We start from the raw sequence: 13956 nt of genomic DNA, 5'->3' as shown, positions 1-13956 counted from the left end.
GTGTTGGAGTCTAGGATTGACTGGACATGGGAACAATTACTGGACCACTGTGACAACCTGCCTGGGAGGAAGGTAGAGCACGAGAGGCACCCCCAATCATTTTTGGGGGGGGGGCACACGGGTAGTTTGGCTGGGCCAAGGGTGAGCCCTAAGCCAGCTCCCCGTGTTTATATGGAGAAGCATATGAAGTGGAGGGCACTGTGTTTTGCTGAAGTGCGCACAATCTCGCCCATACGCATGCACAGTCCGTGAGAGTTATTCCAGCCCCTTGCAGATGCCGTGCTAGAGTGGGCATCCAGCCTGGTAGGAGGATGCCTGCGCAGCACGTCTGGTCGCCGGTACGCCTCCTAGGACCAGGCTACCCTACTCCCGCTCTACGCACAGCAACCATCAGGCCCCTGCACAGCCCAGTTCGCCCTGTACCAGCAATCCGCACGTACAGGGCTACTAGTTCCATCCAGCCAGGACGGGTTGTGCAGGAGGTGAGATCAAGACTAACTGTGCGCCTCCATGGCCCGGTGTTTCCAGTTCCTGTCTCTCGTGCTGACCCTGAAGTGCGAACCCCTAGTCTGGCACCTCCAGTACCAGCACCACGCATCAGGCTTCCAGTGCGTCAACCCAGTCTGACTCGGCCTGTTCCCGCTCCCCGCACTAGCCCTGAGGTGCGTGTCTCCAGATTGGCACATCCAGTGCCAGTACCACGCATCGGGCTTCTGGTGCATCAGCCCAGCCTCGAGAGTTTGGCAATAGTGTGCGGTCCAGAGTATCCGGCAACAGTGTGCAGTCCGGAGTATCCGGCGGCGGTGTGCAGTCCGGAGTGTCTGGCAGCAGTGTGCAGTCCAGAGTATCCGGCAACGGTGTGCAGTCTGGAGTATCCGGCAACGGTGTGCAGTCTGGAGTATCCGGCAACGGTGTGCAGTCCAGAGTATCCGGCAACAGTGTGCAGTCCAGAGTATCTGGCACCAGTGTGCAGTCCAGAGTATCCAGCAACAGTGTCTAGTCCGGAACCGAGGGAGACTGCCTGTGATCCGGAACCAAGGGAGTCTGCCTGTGACCAGGAACCGAGGGAGTCTGCCTGTGACCCAGAACCGAGGGAGTCTGCCTGCGACCCGGAACCGAAGGAGCCTGCCTGCGACCCGGAACCGAGGGGGTCTGCCTGTGACCCGGAACCGAGGGGGTCGGCCTGTGACCCGGAACCGAGGGGGTCGGCCTGTGACCCGGAACCGAGGGGGTCGGCCTGTGACCCGGAACCGAGGGGGTCGGCCTGTGACCCGGGACCGAGGGGGTCGGCCTATGACCAGGAACCAAGGGAGTTGATCAGCAACCCGGAACTGAGTAAGTCTGTTGACAATCCGGAGCTAAAGATGATTAACTGTGTATCGAATGAGTCTGCCTACAGTGTGGAACGGAAGACGTCTGCCTATGATCCGGAACGATGGGAGTCTGCCTACGGCCCGAAACTGAGCAAGTCTGTCTGCATTCTGGAGGACAGTAGGCCGGAGCCAGAACCACCTCCTGTATAGGTGGGTTGGGGAAGGGGGGTGTAGCACAAGTGCCGTCGGTGACAGCAGCCACCCTCCCTTCCCTCCCTTTAGTTTAGGGGTATTTTTTTTTATGTTTATTTATGAGGTGCATCCGGGGTCTGCACCTTTAGGGGGGGTACTGTCACGTCCTGACAAGTATAAGGGTTATTTGTTATTGTAGTTTGGTCAGGACGTGGCAGAGGGTATTTTGTTTATGTGGTTCGGGGTGGTGATTTATTTAGTAGGGTGTTGGTTAAGTTAGTTTTGGGTTTTGGGGGTTATGTTCTAGGTTTGTATTTCTATGTGGTCTCTAGTCTTTTGTATTTCTATGTCTAGTTTATTGGGGTTGGACTCAATTGGAGGCAGGTGTTTTCTAGTTGCCTCTGATTGAGAGTCCTATATATGGGTATGTGTTTGGTTAAGTGTTTGTGGGAGATTGTTTCTTGTTTTGCCTGTGTGAGCCTGACAAGACTGTTTTGTTGTTTGTGCGTTCTTCGTTTTGTTATTTTGGTGTTCTCTTTATTTTAAATAAATAACAAGATGAGCATCCACATTCCTGCTGCGTTTTGGTCCTCTATTCCTGACGACAGTCGTTACAGTGTGGTTGAATGTACAGTATTCTGTGTCTTCTTAATGTCTCTGCCTTAGGCCTATTTATCACAGTTGCAAGGCATATGAACTAACAGGTTATAGAGCAAACAACGCAATTATCACAACACATAAGTTGTACTATGGCTTTTTTTCTGTCTTGGCTTCCCCAGTGATTTTACCCACGCACCGCTACTGGCAATGACTGACATGAAAACTGATGATACACTACCCAATTTCAAAATTGCACCTTGCGCATTCTACTATTACAACTTTCAGGTGCCACATGATTCTCAGCCCATGCATCCTACTCTATTTAATTGAGACGACACATATAGGAGCAATTGATCTTGCTCGCCCAACTAGGAGAGGAGAGGTAGGGGAAAGCGGTGAATGCTGAGAGTGTGTGACTAATGTGACAAAAAGGTGACCTTTTCCAAATAATCTGTGGGACAAAACAATATTATCATCCCAAAGTTGTCGGTGTGTGACCGCAGGCTCCCGCCTGCAGCATGAAAAATGCCAACCACGCCACAACGATCTCTGTCGGGGCCCGAAGGTCCCGCAGGATGCAACCTTCTAATTTGATGGCATCTGGTGTAAAATGTAAGTCTGTATGAAACATCTGGAGATTCTATGTTGCTATGTCTGCTCGTCATCAAGTAGGAAACATATAAAAGGGTACGTTCGTTATGTTTCCAAAACCGTACCATGAGCGATGTGTTTTAACATTCAGAACAAGCGTCAGAGCTCTTAACAAAACTCCCACTGCCAGAAGATACTATCGTCAATAGGCTCTAAAGGTATTTACAGAATATGAATGGGTTAGTCATGTGCAACCATAAAACAAAAATATTTTGACAACTGCAAATCATTCACCAACTGAACCGTTATGATTTGAATATCGCATTGTACTAGCTGCTGCACTCATGATGTTGTCTGATCAGGTAATTTAGCTAAAGTTGTTGAACACATCATGAACAAGAAGCTAAGCCACCAGAGGGAATTCAGCCTTTGGACAGCTAAACTCTCTGTTAGTTAGCTAGTTAATATTAGCTAGTTTGCTAATTATCATTAGTCATTCATTACAATACTAATGTATTTAGCTAGCTAGTTAACATTAGCTGGGTAACTTGCATGTTGGTTAAGATTTAAATGCACAGCTGCTTCTATCCAGCTGTTGCAGTGCCTGGCTGCCAAGACAGGGTGAGAGCAAGCTGCTGCAGAGATAAAGAGATGAGATCTCTCACACTATATATTGGTCAAATGGCAATTAACTATAATTGCAACATAGATGACTAACTGTAAGGACCTACTTTTCCTGCAAATGTCTATATACTGTATGTAGTTAACAGTATTAACCGTCAATCTAATACAATGTCTTTGAAATATTATAGCATCAACAAATGTAGTCATTCATCTGCAAGTCAGACACAGAAGGATAAATTATTGCGTTGTGGTACTAAGATAATAGTAACACAGTATCACTTGAAACTACCAGAGCCATGTAGGGTTGGCTAGATTAACTTGTGTTCCACCCTCTCCTGTTGTAGCTGGATGTAGCTTGGTGGAGAGACTCGGGAGCTATTCTGTGTGCCATGCACTGGCGTGTATTCATGGATGCCAAGGGAATCCAGGCTTCCCCAAATATTTGACAAATAAATACATTTTAAAATAATTTCGCTTTCGTCTCTGTTTTCATAATTTTCTGTCACTTCGCAGGTGGTTGAATCTCACCGAAGAAATCATCTGAGCGAGGGAAACAGCACCCCTCTGTCTAAGTATGTGTGGCCCATGTATCTGTATCTGTCATGACCAAAACAGTATAACATTTACATTTATGTCATTTAGCAGATGCTCTTATCCAGAGCGACTTACAGTAGTGAATACATTCATTTCATTTCATGCATTTTTTTGTACTGGCCCCCCGTGGGAATCGAACCCACAACCCTGGCGTTGCACACACCATGCTGGCGTTGCAAACACCATGCTCTACCAACTAATAACATGGTGCTGCCTTAGCATTTGGCCTCCCTTGCTAAATTTTTTTTGAAAAAATATGCCAATCAGCGTTGAGCTGAGCTCAACTGTGGGATGTCCCAGTGTCGCAAACGTCCCCCAATGGAGGCCAGTTTGGATTTGGCTTCAGACCAATCAAATAACTTATTTTGCAAAACATAATTTTTAGAAAAACTTGTCTGTTTCTGGTGTTTGTGTTTACAGTGAGGGAAAAAAGTATTTGATCCCCTGCTGATTTTGTACATTTGCCCACTGACAAATAAATTATCAGTCTATAATTTTAATGGTAGGTTTATTTGAACAGTGAGAGACAGAATAATAACAAAACAAATCCAGAAAAACACATGTCCAAAATGATAAAAATTGATTTGCATTTTAATGAGGGAAATAAGTATTTGACCCCCTCTCAATCAGAAAGATTTCTGGCTCCCAGGTGTCTTTTATACAGGTAACGAGCTGAGATTAGGAGATTAGTGCTCCTAATCTCGGTTTGTTACCTGTATAAAAGACACCTGTCCACAGAAGCAATCAATCAATCAGATTCCAAACTCTCCACCATGACCAAGACCAAAGAGCACTCCAAGGATGTCAGGGACAACATTGTAGACCTACACAAGGCTGGAATGGGCTACAAGACCATCGCCAAGCAGCTTGGTGAGAAGGTGACAATAGTTGGTGCGATTATTCGCAAATGGAAGAAACACAAAAGAACTGTCAATCTCCCTCGGCCTGGGGCTCCATGCAAGATCTCACCTCGTGGAGTTGCAATGATCATGAGAACGGTGAGGAATCAGCCCAGAACTACACGGGAGGATCTTGTCAATGATCTCAAGGCAGCTGGGGCAATAGTCACCAAGAAAACAATTGGTAACACACTACGCCATGAAGGACTGAAATCCTGCAGCACCCGCAAGGTCCCCCTGCTCAAGAAAGCACATATACATGCCTGTCTGAAGTTTGCCAATGAACATCTGAATGATTCAGAGGACAACTGGGTGTAAGTGTTGTGGTCAGATGAGACCAAAATGGAGCTCTTTGGCATTAACTCAACTCATCGTGTTTGGAGGGCGAGGAACACTGCCTATGACCCCAAGAATACCATCCCCACCGTCAAACATGGAGGTGGAAACATTATGCTTTGGGGGTGTTTTTCTGCTAAGGGGACAGGACAATTTCACCACATCAAAGGGACGATGGATGGGGCCATGTACCGTCAAATCTTGGATGAGAACCTCCTTACCACAGCCAGGGCATTGAAAATGGGTTGTGGATGGGTATTCCAGCATGACAATGACCCAAAACACACGGCCAAGGCAACAAAGGAGTGGCTCAAGAAGAAGCACATTAACCTCTTGACGGTCGCCTAGGATAGGGGGCGCCACAGCGCATTTTGAAAGAAATTCGTGACCATTTTAAACGGCCTACTACTCAAACTCAGAAGCTAGGATATGCATATAATTAATATTTGTGGATAGAAAACACCCTGAAGTTTCTAAAACTGTTTGAATGGTGTCTGTGAGTATAACAGAACTCATATGGCAGTCAAAACCCCGAGCCAGATCGAAACAGGAAGTGGAATTCTGAATTGCGAACTCAACTTCATCACGTTGCCTATTAATCACACCGTGAGCTATGGTTCATTGAGCACTTCCTATTGCTTCCACTAGATGTCCCGTCTTTACAAAGTTATTTGAGTCTCCTACTGTGAAAACTGACACAATGAATGTATGTGTTGTGCCACTGGCCTGAGACGATTGAAGTTCAATATGTAGCCTAGATGTAGGCTCACATTAACTAGCTAGCTAACTTAGCTGGTTCATTGTTGGAAGTCAGGCTAGCAAGAATTGTAGCTAGGTAGCCTATGACGAGAAAAACTAAAAGCATACTGTATGACAGAGCACTAGACCGTTTCGCTAACATGTAAGAGAGGAGGATGGCATTGGCGTCCAACTAGTCTACAAGTAGGGTGTGTCAAAAACATGTTTTACTTGCCCACACACACACACACACACACATACACACACACACACATACACAAATCAGTACCATGGACAGCCAAATGAAATTTAGCAACGTTGACTGGACTAAATTGCTTTTGGTATCTTTAAGTTTGTTTTCAGTGTATTAAACAAAGCATATATAGCGTTGTTGATTTGATGTTTAAATGTTTAAGTTGAAATGGTGCTGGAATAGCGAAGGCAGTGTTGCTGTTGTCTTTGTGCTGACTTGGGTTACTCTGTGGTTCTATATCATTAGTTGTTTAGTAAACTGTCAAAAACATGAACTTGCTTCACCATGCTGCAGATTATATAACTGTTTGTATGCAGTATTTGCTTTATTGACTTCACCGGACAGATTTTACTTTCTGGTTTTGTGATGAAAAAACATATGTGTTGTTGATTTTATTCCACCGCTGTGTGACGGTTGTCTTTTTTTTGTCACGGCCTTATTGTATATCACGGTGGAGTATGAACAAATGGGTTATAGAGCAAACAAAGCAATTATCACAACAGAGGTTGTAATATGGATTTTTACTGGCTTGGCTTAGCTTCCTCAGTGATTTTACCCACGCACCGCTACTGGTGCCATGGCGTACGTACCACCACCATGACATGTGTATGTTTTTTCAAAGGCCATCATGAAACAAGAACAATAGTGTCATGCATTTGGAATAAGTACAGGTAGTGCTATGTTGTGGTTGTTTCTTCTCCACAATGAGTCTGGATCTGAGTACTTCCCCGACAATTTCAAGAACACAAACACATTCTAACTGTTCTGTTTTGTCCCAGAAACCAATTAGTTGGGCCAGGGCGAGAACACACGTGGATAAAGCAGTGTTTTGAAAATCTGTCATTGGCTTTGATATTCTGATTGATTAGAAATGATCCAATCGCTGATGACTTTGTTTTCTGCAACACCCCTCATTTTGACGTCACCAGAAACGACTTCAACGATGGAAATCTCAGACTGTAGTAAGTAGCAAACATATAGCAGTGGAAGACTTCAGTTTGAGTCATCAGGCAAGACCTGAAGCTGACTAATGCCTACACTGCTCACCCCTAAAAATGATATCAGCAGTTGAGAGCTCCTAATAACGGAATTCCTTCTGTTTTAAGTTTGAACATTTCAATATATTTGCTAGTTGAAAGACAATTTTGAAATAAGGACAGTGGGTCCTCGTGCAGAAATAAAATGTATGACTGGATATGGAATTATATGGGAGTCAGTTGAGTTACTACAGAGACATATTTTTTAATATTACCCTTTGTACTAAGCTACGGCTAGGGGTTATTTTAATGAATCAAATGTTGCATTGAGAGCTATATGCAAAAGTTCAGTAATACAATAAAGAAATAATTGCCTAGGCTCTTGCTGCAGCTGGTTAGAAAGTAACCAGCTAATGAAAAAAAGGAAAGTACCGCCATTTTCATTAGAGCATATTGAAATGTTCCTGTTGCTCTGCAAGTTTCTTGCAGGGCAAAATAACCTTCAAATGATTGGAATCAAAGGTTAGTATGCGTGCCATTCACATTTAAAGCTACAATATGTACATTTTTGAGCAACACGACCAAATTCACATAGAAAATGTGAGTTATAGATATGTCATTCTCATTGAAAGCAAGTCTAAGAAGCAGTAGATATGTCCTATATGAGGTATTTCTATGCTTCCCGTTCTTAAGTTTAGTTTTTGCTTCTATTACTTTCAGTTTGGTACAACAGCTTCAAACACCAGAAAATATATATATTTTTGGTTATGGAGAAAATATGTCACGGCGGTTTAGATGGTACAACGATTCTTCACACTATACTGTCTTGTTTAGGTCACAAACTGAAATTAGGCGAACTATTCGAATTTTTGCAACCAGGAAATGGCGGAGGGATTTCTGCATAGTGCACCTTTAAAGCTTGTCCCCCTGGAAGAGGGCTGAGAGGAAATCAAAGTGTTTGTAAAGTATGTGTACTATCATCCCACTGGGCACAAAACTAGACGTTGATCTGACTTGCCCACTGGGATGGCCTGTTGCTTTCATCTTATTTCAAGATTTTGTCATCATGGGAGAGGAGTTGCAATCTACTGTAGAGATAGCACGCAAAGTTCTGTCATACTTTCCAGGTCTATAAGCAAACAGTTCAAGCTCCTAATTTAAAAAATTAATCTCTCCAGAAAGAAGTCTCTCACTATTGTTATAGACCCCCCTCAGCTCCCAGCTGTGCCCTGGAACCCATATGTGAATTGATTGCCCCAATCTATCTTCAGAGTTTGTTCTGTTAGGTGACCTAAACTGGGATATGCTTAACCTCTCTGGGCCAGTGGGGCGTTAGCGTCCCACTCTATTCAACAGCCAGTGGAATCGCGTGGAGCGAAATACAAATACCTCAAAAATGCTATAACTTCAATTTCTCAAACATATGACTATTTTTCACCATTTGAAAGATAAGACTCTCGTTAATCCAACCACGTTGTCCGATTTCAAAACGCTTTACAGCGAAAGCAAAACATTAGATTATGTCAGGAGAGTACCCTGCCAAAAATAATCACACAGCCATTTTCAAAGCAAGCATATATGTCACAAAAACCAAAACCACAGCTAAATGCAGCACTAACCTTTGATGATCTTCATCAGATGACACTCCTAGGACATTATGTTATACAATACATGCATGTTTTGTTCAATCAAGTTCATATTTATATCAAAAACCAGCTTATTACATTAGCATGTGATGTTCAGAACTAGCATACCCACCGAAAACGTCCGGTGAATTTACTAAATTACTCATGATAAACGATGACAAAATACATAACAATTATTTTAAGAATTATAGATACAGAACTCCTTTATGCAAAAGCTATGTCAGATTTTAAAATAGCTTTTCGGCGAAATATTCTGAGTACATAGCTCGGCCATCACAGGCTAGCTAATTTGACACCCACCAAGTTTGGGGCTCACTAAACTCAGAATTACTATTAGAAAAATTGGATTACCTTTGCTGTTCTTTGTCAGAATGCACTCCCAGGACTTCTACTTCAACAACAAATGTTGTTTTGGTTCCAAATTTATCCATAGTTATATCCAAATACCTCTGTTTTGTTTGTGCGTTCAGGTCACTATCGAAGGGTAACGCGCAAGCGCATTTCGTGACAATAAATGTAAAAATATTCCATTACCGTACTTAGAAGCATGTCTAACGCTGTTTAAAATACATTTTTATGCTATTTTTCTGTTAAAATTGCGATAATATTCCAACCCGACAACGTTGTATTCATTCAAAGAGTGAAAGAAAAAAAGTATTGTGAATGCGCATCTCAGTCTCACTGTCCCCAGGCAGGCCACTTACAAACTGTGCTGCTATACTTTGCCCAGAGACAGGAGACACGTCATTCCGCTTTCTGAATGCTTTAGAGAGCCAATGGAAGCCTTAGAAAGTCTCACGTAACAGCACAGATGCTGTAATTTCGATAGAGATGCAACAGAAGGACTACAAATTGTCACAGGCCACTTCCTGCATGGAATCTTCTCAGGTTTTTGCCTGCCATATGAGTTCTGTTATACTCACAGACACCATTCAAACAGTTTTAGAAACTTTAGTGTCTCCTATCCAAATCTACTAATTATATGCATATTCTCGTTTCTGGGCAAGAGTAGTAACCAGTTTAAATCGGGTACGTTTTTTATCCGGCCGTGAAAATACTGCCCCCTAGCCCCAACAGGTTTTAACACCCCGGCAGTCTTACAATCTGAACTAGATGCCCTCAATCTCACACAAATTATCAAGGAACCCACCAGGTACAACACTAAATCCGTAAACATGGGCACATTTATAGATATCATCCTGACCAACTTGCCCTCCAAATACACCTCTACTGTTTTCAATCAGGATCTCAGCGATCACTGCCTCATTGCCTGCATCCATTAAGGGGCAGTGGTCAAACGACCACCCCTCATCACTTTCAAATTCTCCCTAAAACACTTCTGTGAGCAGGCCTTTCTAATCGACCTGGCCCGGGTATCCTGGAAGGATATTGACCTCATTCCATCATAGAGGACACATGGTTGTTCTTTAAAATTGCCAAAGCCTCCCCAGCTTCTCCTTAACCCAAATCCTGATAGCAGATGTTCTGAAAGAGCTGCAAAACCTGGACCTGTACAAATCAGCTGGGCTAGAAAATCTGGACCCTCTCTTTCTAAAATTATCCGCCGCCATTGTTGCAACCCCTATTACTAGTCTGTTCAACCTTTCTTTCGTATCGTCTGAGATTCCTAAAGATTGGAAAGCTGCCGCGGTCATGCCCTGCCTTTCAAGTCTTTGAAAGCCAAGTTAACAAACAGATCGCTGACTATTTCGAAGCCCACCGTACCTTCTCCACTGTGCAATCCGGTTTCCGTGCTGGTCACGGGTGCACCTCAACCACGCTCAAGGTACAAAACTATATCATAACTGCCATCGATAAAAGACAGTACTGTGCAGCCGTCTTCATCGACCTGGCCAAGGCTCTCGACTATGTCAATCAAAATATTCTTATCGGCAGACTCAACAGCCTTGGTTTCTCAAATGACTGCCTCGCCTGGTTCACCAACTCCTTCTCAGATAGAGTTCAGTGTGTCAAATCGGAGGGCCTGTTGTCCGGACCTCTGACAGTCTCTATGGGGGTACCACAGGGTTCAATTCTTGGGCTGACTCTTTTCTCTGTATATATCAATGATGTCGCTCTTGCTGAGGGTGATTCCTTGATCCACCTCTACGCAGACCAATCAATCAATCAAATGTATTTTTAAAGCCCTTCTTATGTCAGCTGATGTCACAAAGTGCTGTACAGAAACCCAGCCTAAAACCCCAAACAGCAAGCAATGCAGGTGTAGAAGCACGGTGGCTAGGAAAAATTCCCTAGAAAGGCCAAAACCTAGGAAGAAACCTAGAGAGGAACCAGTCTATGAGGGGTGGCCAGTATTCTTCTGCCTGTGCTGGGTGGAGATTCTAACAGAACATGGCCAAGATGTTCAAATGTTCATAGATGACCAGCAGGGTCAAATAATAATAATCACGACACCATTCTGTATACATCTGGCCCTTCTTTGGACACTGTGTTAACAAACCTCCAAACGAGCTTCAATGCCATACAACACTCCTTCCATGGCCTCCAACTGCTCTTAAAACCTGTTGGGGATAGGGGGCAGTATTTGCACGGCCGGATAAAAAAACGTACCCGATTTAATCTGGTTACTACTCCTGCCCAGTAACTAGAATATGCATATAATTGTTTGATTTGGATAGAAAACACCCTAAAGTTTCTAAAACAGTTTGAATGGTGTCTGTGAGTATAACAGGACTCATTTGGCAGGCCAAAACCTGAGAAGATTCCAAACATTAAGCGCTCTTTCTGACTATTTCTTGGCCTTCTTGATCATCTCTATCCAAAACAGGGGATCTCTGGCATAACGTGACATTTTCTAACGCTCCCATAGGCTCTCAGAAGGCGCCAGAACATTTAATGATGACTTTGCAGGCCATGGCTGAAAAACAGTAGCGCATTTGGATAGTGGTCGATCTGAGAACAATGAGACTGGTGCGCGCGTGCACAAGACTCCACCATGTTTACATCTTCAGTCTTTGAATGAAAACAGGGTTTCCCGGTCGGATTATTATCGCTTTGTTACGAGAAAAATCGCATAAAAATTGATTTTAAACAGCGTTTGACATGCTTCGAAGTACGGTAATGGAATATTTTGAATTTATTTGTCACGAAACGCGCCGGGCGCGTCACCCTTCTTTACCCTTCGGATAGTGTCTTGAACGCACGAACAAAACGCCGCTATTTGGATATAACTATGGATTATTTGGAACCAAACCAACATTTGTTATTGAAGTAGAAGTCCTGGGAGTGCATTCTGACGAAGAACAGCAAAGGTGTTCCAATTTTTCTTATAGTAAATCTGAGTTTGGTGAGTACCACACTTGGTGGGTGTCAAAATAGCTAGCCTGTGATGGCCGGGCTATCTACTCAGAATATTGCAAAATGTGCTTTCACCGAAAAGCTATTTTAAAATCGGACATAGCGATTGCATAATGGAGTTCTGTATCTATAATTCTTAAAATAATTGTTAGGTTTTTTGTGAACGTTTATCGTGAGTAATTTAGTAAATTCACCGGAAGTGTTCGGTGGGAATGCTAGTCACATGCTAGTCACATGCTAATGTAAAAAGCTGGTTTTTGATATAAATATGAACTTGATTGAACAAAGCATACATGTATTGTATAACATAATGTCCTAGGAGTGTCATCTGATGAAGATCATCAAAGGTTAGTGCTGCATTTAGCTGTGGTTTTGGTTTTTGTGACATTATATGCAAGCTTGAAAAATGGGTGTCTGATTATTTCTGGCTGGGTACTCTGCTGACATAATCTAATGTTTTGCTTTCGTTGTAAAGCCTTTTTGAAATCGGACAGTGTGGTTAGATTAACGAGAGTCTTGTCTTTAAAATGGTGTAAAATAGTCATATGTTTGAGAAATTGAAGTAATAGCATTTCTAAGGTATTTGAATATCGCGCCACGGGATTCCACTGGCTGTTGAGTAGGTGGGACGCAAGTGTCCCACTGGCCCAGAGAGGTTAAAAGGCACATGACAGCCTGCTTGGAGTTTGCCAAAAGGCACCTAAAGGACTCTCAGACCATGAGAAACAAGATACTCTGGCCTGGCCCATAGAGGTTAAACGCTAGTAAAACTAAATGCATGCTCTTCAACTGACCGCTGCCCGCATCCGCCCTTCCGACTAGCATCACTGCTCTGGACGGCTCTGACTTAGAATATGTGGACAACTACAAATACCTAGGTGTCTGGCTAGACTGTAAACTCTCCTTCCAGACTCATATTAAGCATCTTCAATCCAAAATTAAAACTAGAATCAGCTTACTATTTGGAACAAAGCCTCCTTCACTCACGCTGCCAAACATACCCTCGTAAAACTGACTATCCTACCGATCCTCGACTTCAGCGATGACATTTTCAAAATAGCCTCCAACACTCTACTCAGCAAACTGGATGCAGTCGATCACAGTGCCATCCGTTTTGTCACCAAAGCCCCATATACCACCCACCACTGCAACCTGTATGATCTCGTTGGCTGGCCCTCGCTACATATTCGTCGCCAGAACCACTTGCTCCAGGTCATCTATAAGTCTTTGCTAGGTAAAGCTCCGCCTTATCTCTGCTCACTGGTCACCATAGCTGCACCCACCCGTAGCACGCTCTCCAGCAGGTATGTCTCACTGGTCATCCCCAAAGCCAAAACCACTTTTGGCCGCCTTTCCTTCCAGTTCTCTTCTGCCAATGACTGGAACGAATTGCAAAAATCTGAAGTTGAAGACTTAAATCTCCCTCACTAATTTTAAGCATCAGCTATCTGAGCAGCTTACCAATCACTGCAGCTGTCCATAGCCCATCCAACTACCTACCTCATCCCCATATTGTTTTTATTTACTTTTTTCTCTTTTGCTCACCAGTATTTCTACTTGTACATCATCACTCCAGTGTTAATTTGCTAAATTGTAATTACTTCGCTACTATTGGCCAATTTATTGCCATACCTCCTTACTCCATTTGCAAACGCTGTATATAGATTTTTCTATTGTGTTATTGACTGTACTTTTGTTTATCCCATATATAACTCTGTTGTTTTTTGTCGCACTGCTTTGCTTTATCTTGGCCAGGTCGCAGTTGTAAATGAGAACTTGTTCTCAACTGGCCTACCTGGTTAAATAAAGGTGAAATAAAAAAATTCATTAAAAACATAAAATTCATGTTACTTTACTAGTTATCTTCAATGGGCT

The sequence above is a fragment of the Salmo trutta genome, chromosome 7, assembly GCF_901001165.1.
Source record: "Salmo trutta chromosome 7, fSalTru1.1, whole genome shotgun sequence".
Lineage (NCBI taxonomy): Eukaryota > Metazoa > Chordata > Actinopteri > Salmoniformes > Salmonidae > Salmo > Salmo trutta.
The sequence above is the reverse complement of the archived record's forward strand: the minus strand, read 5'-3'. Positions refer to the sequence as shown.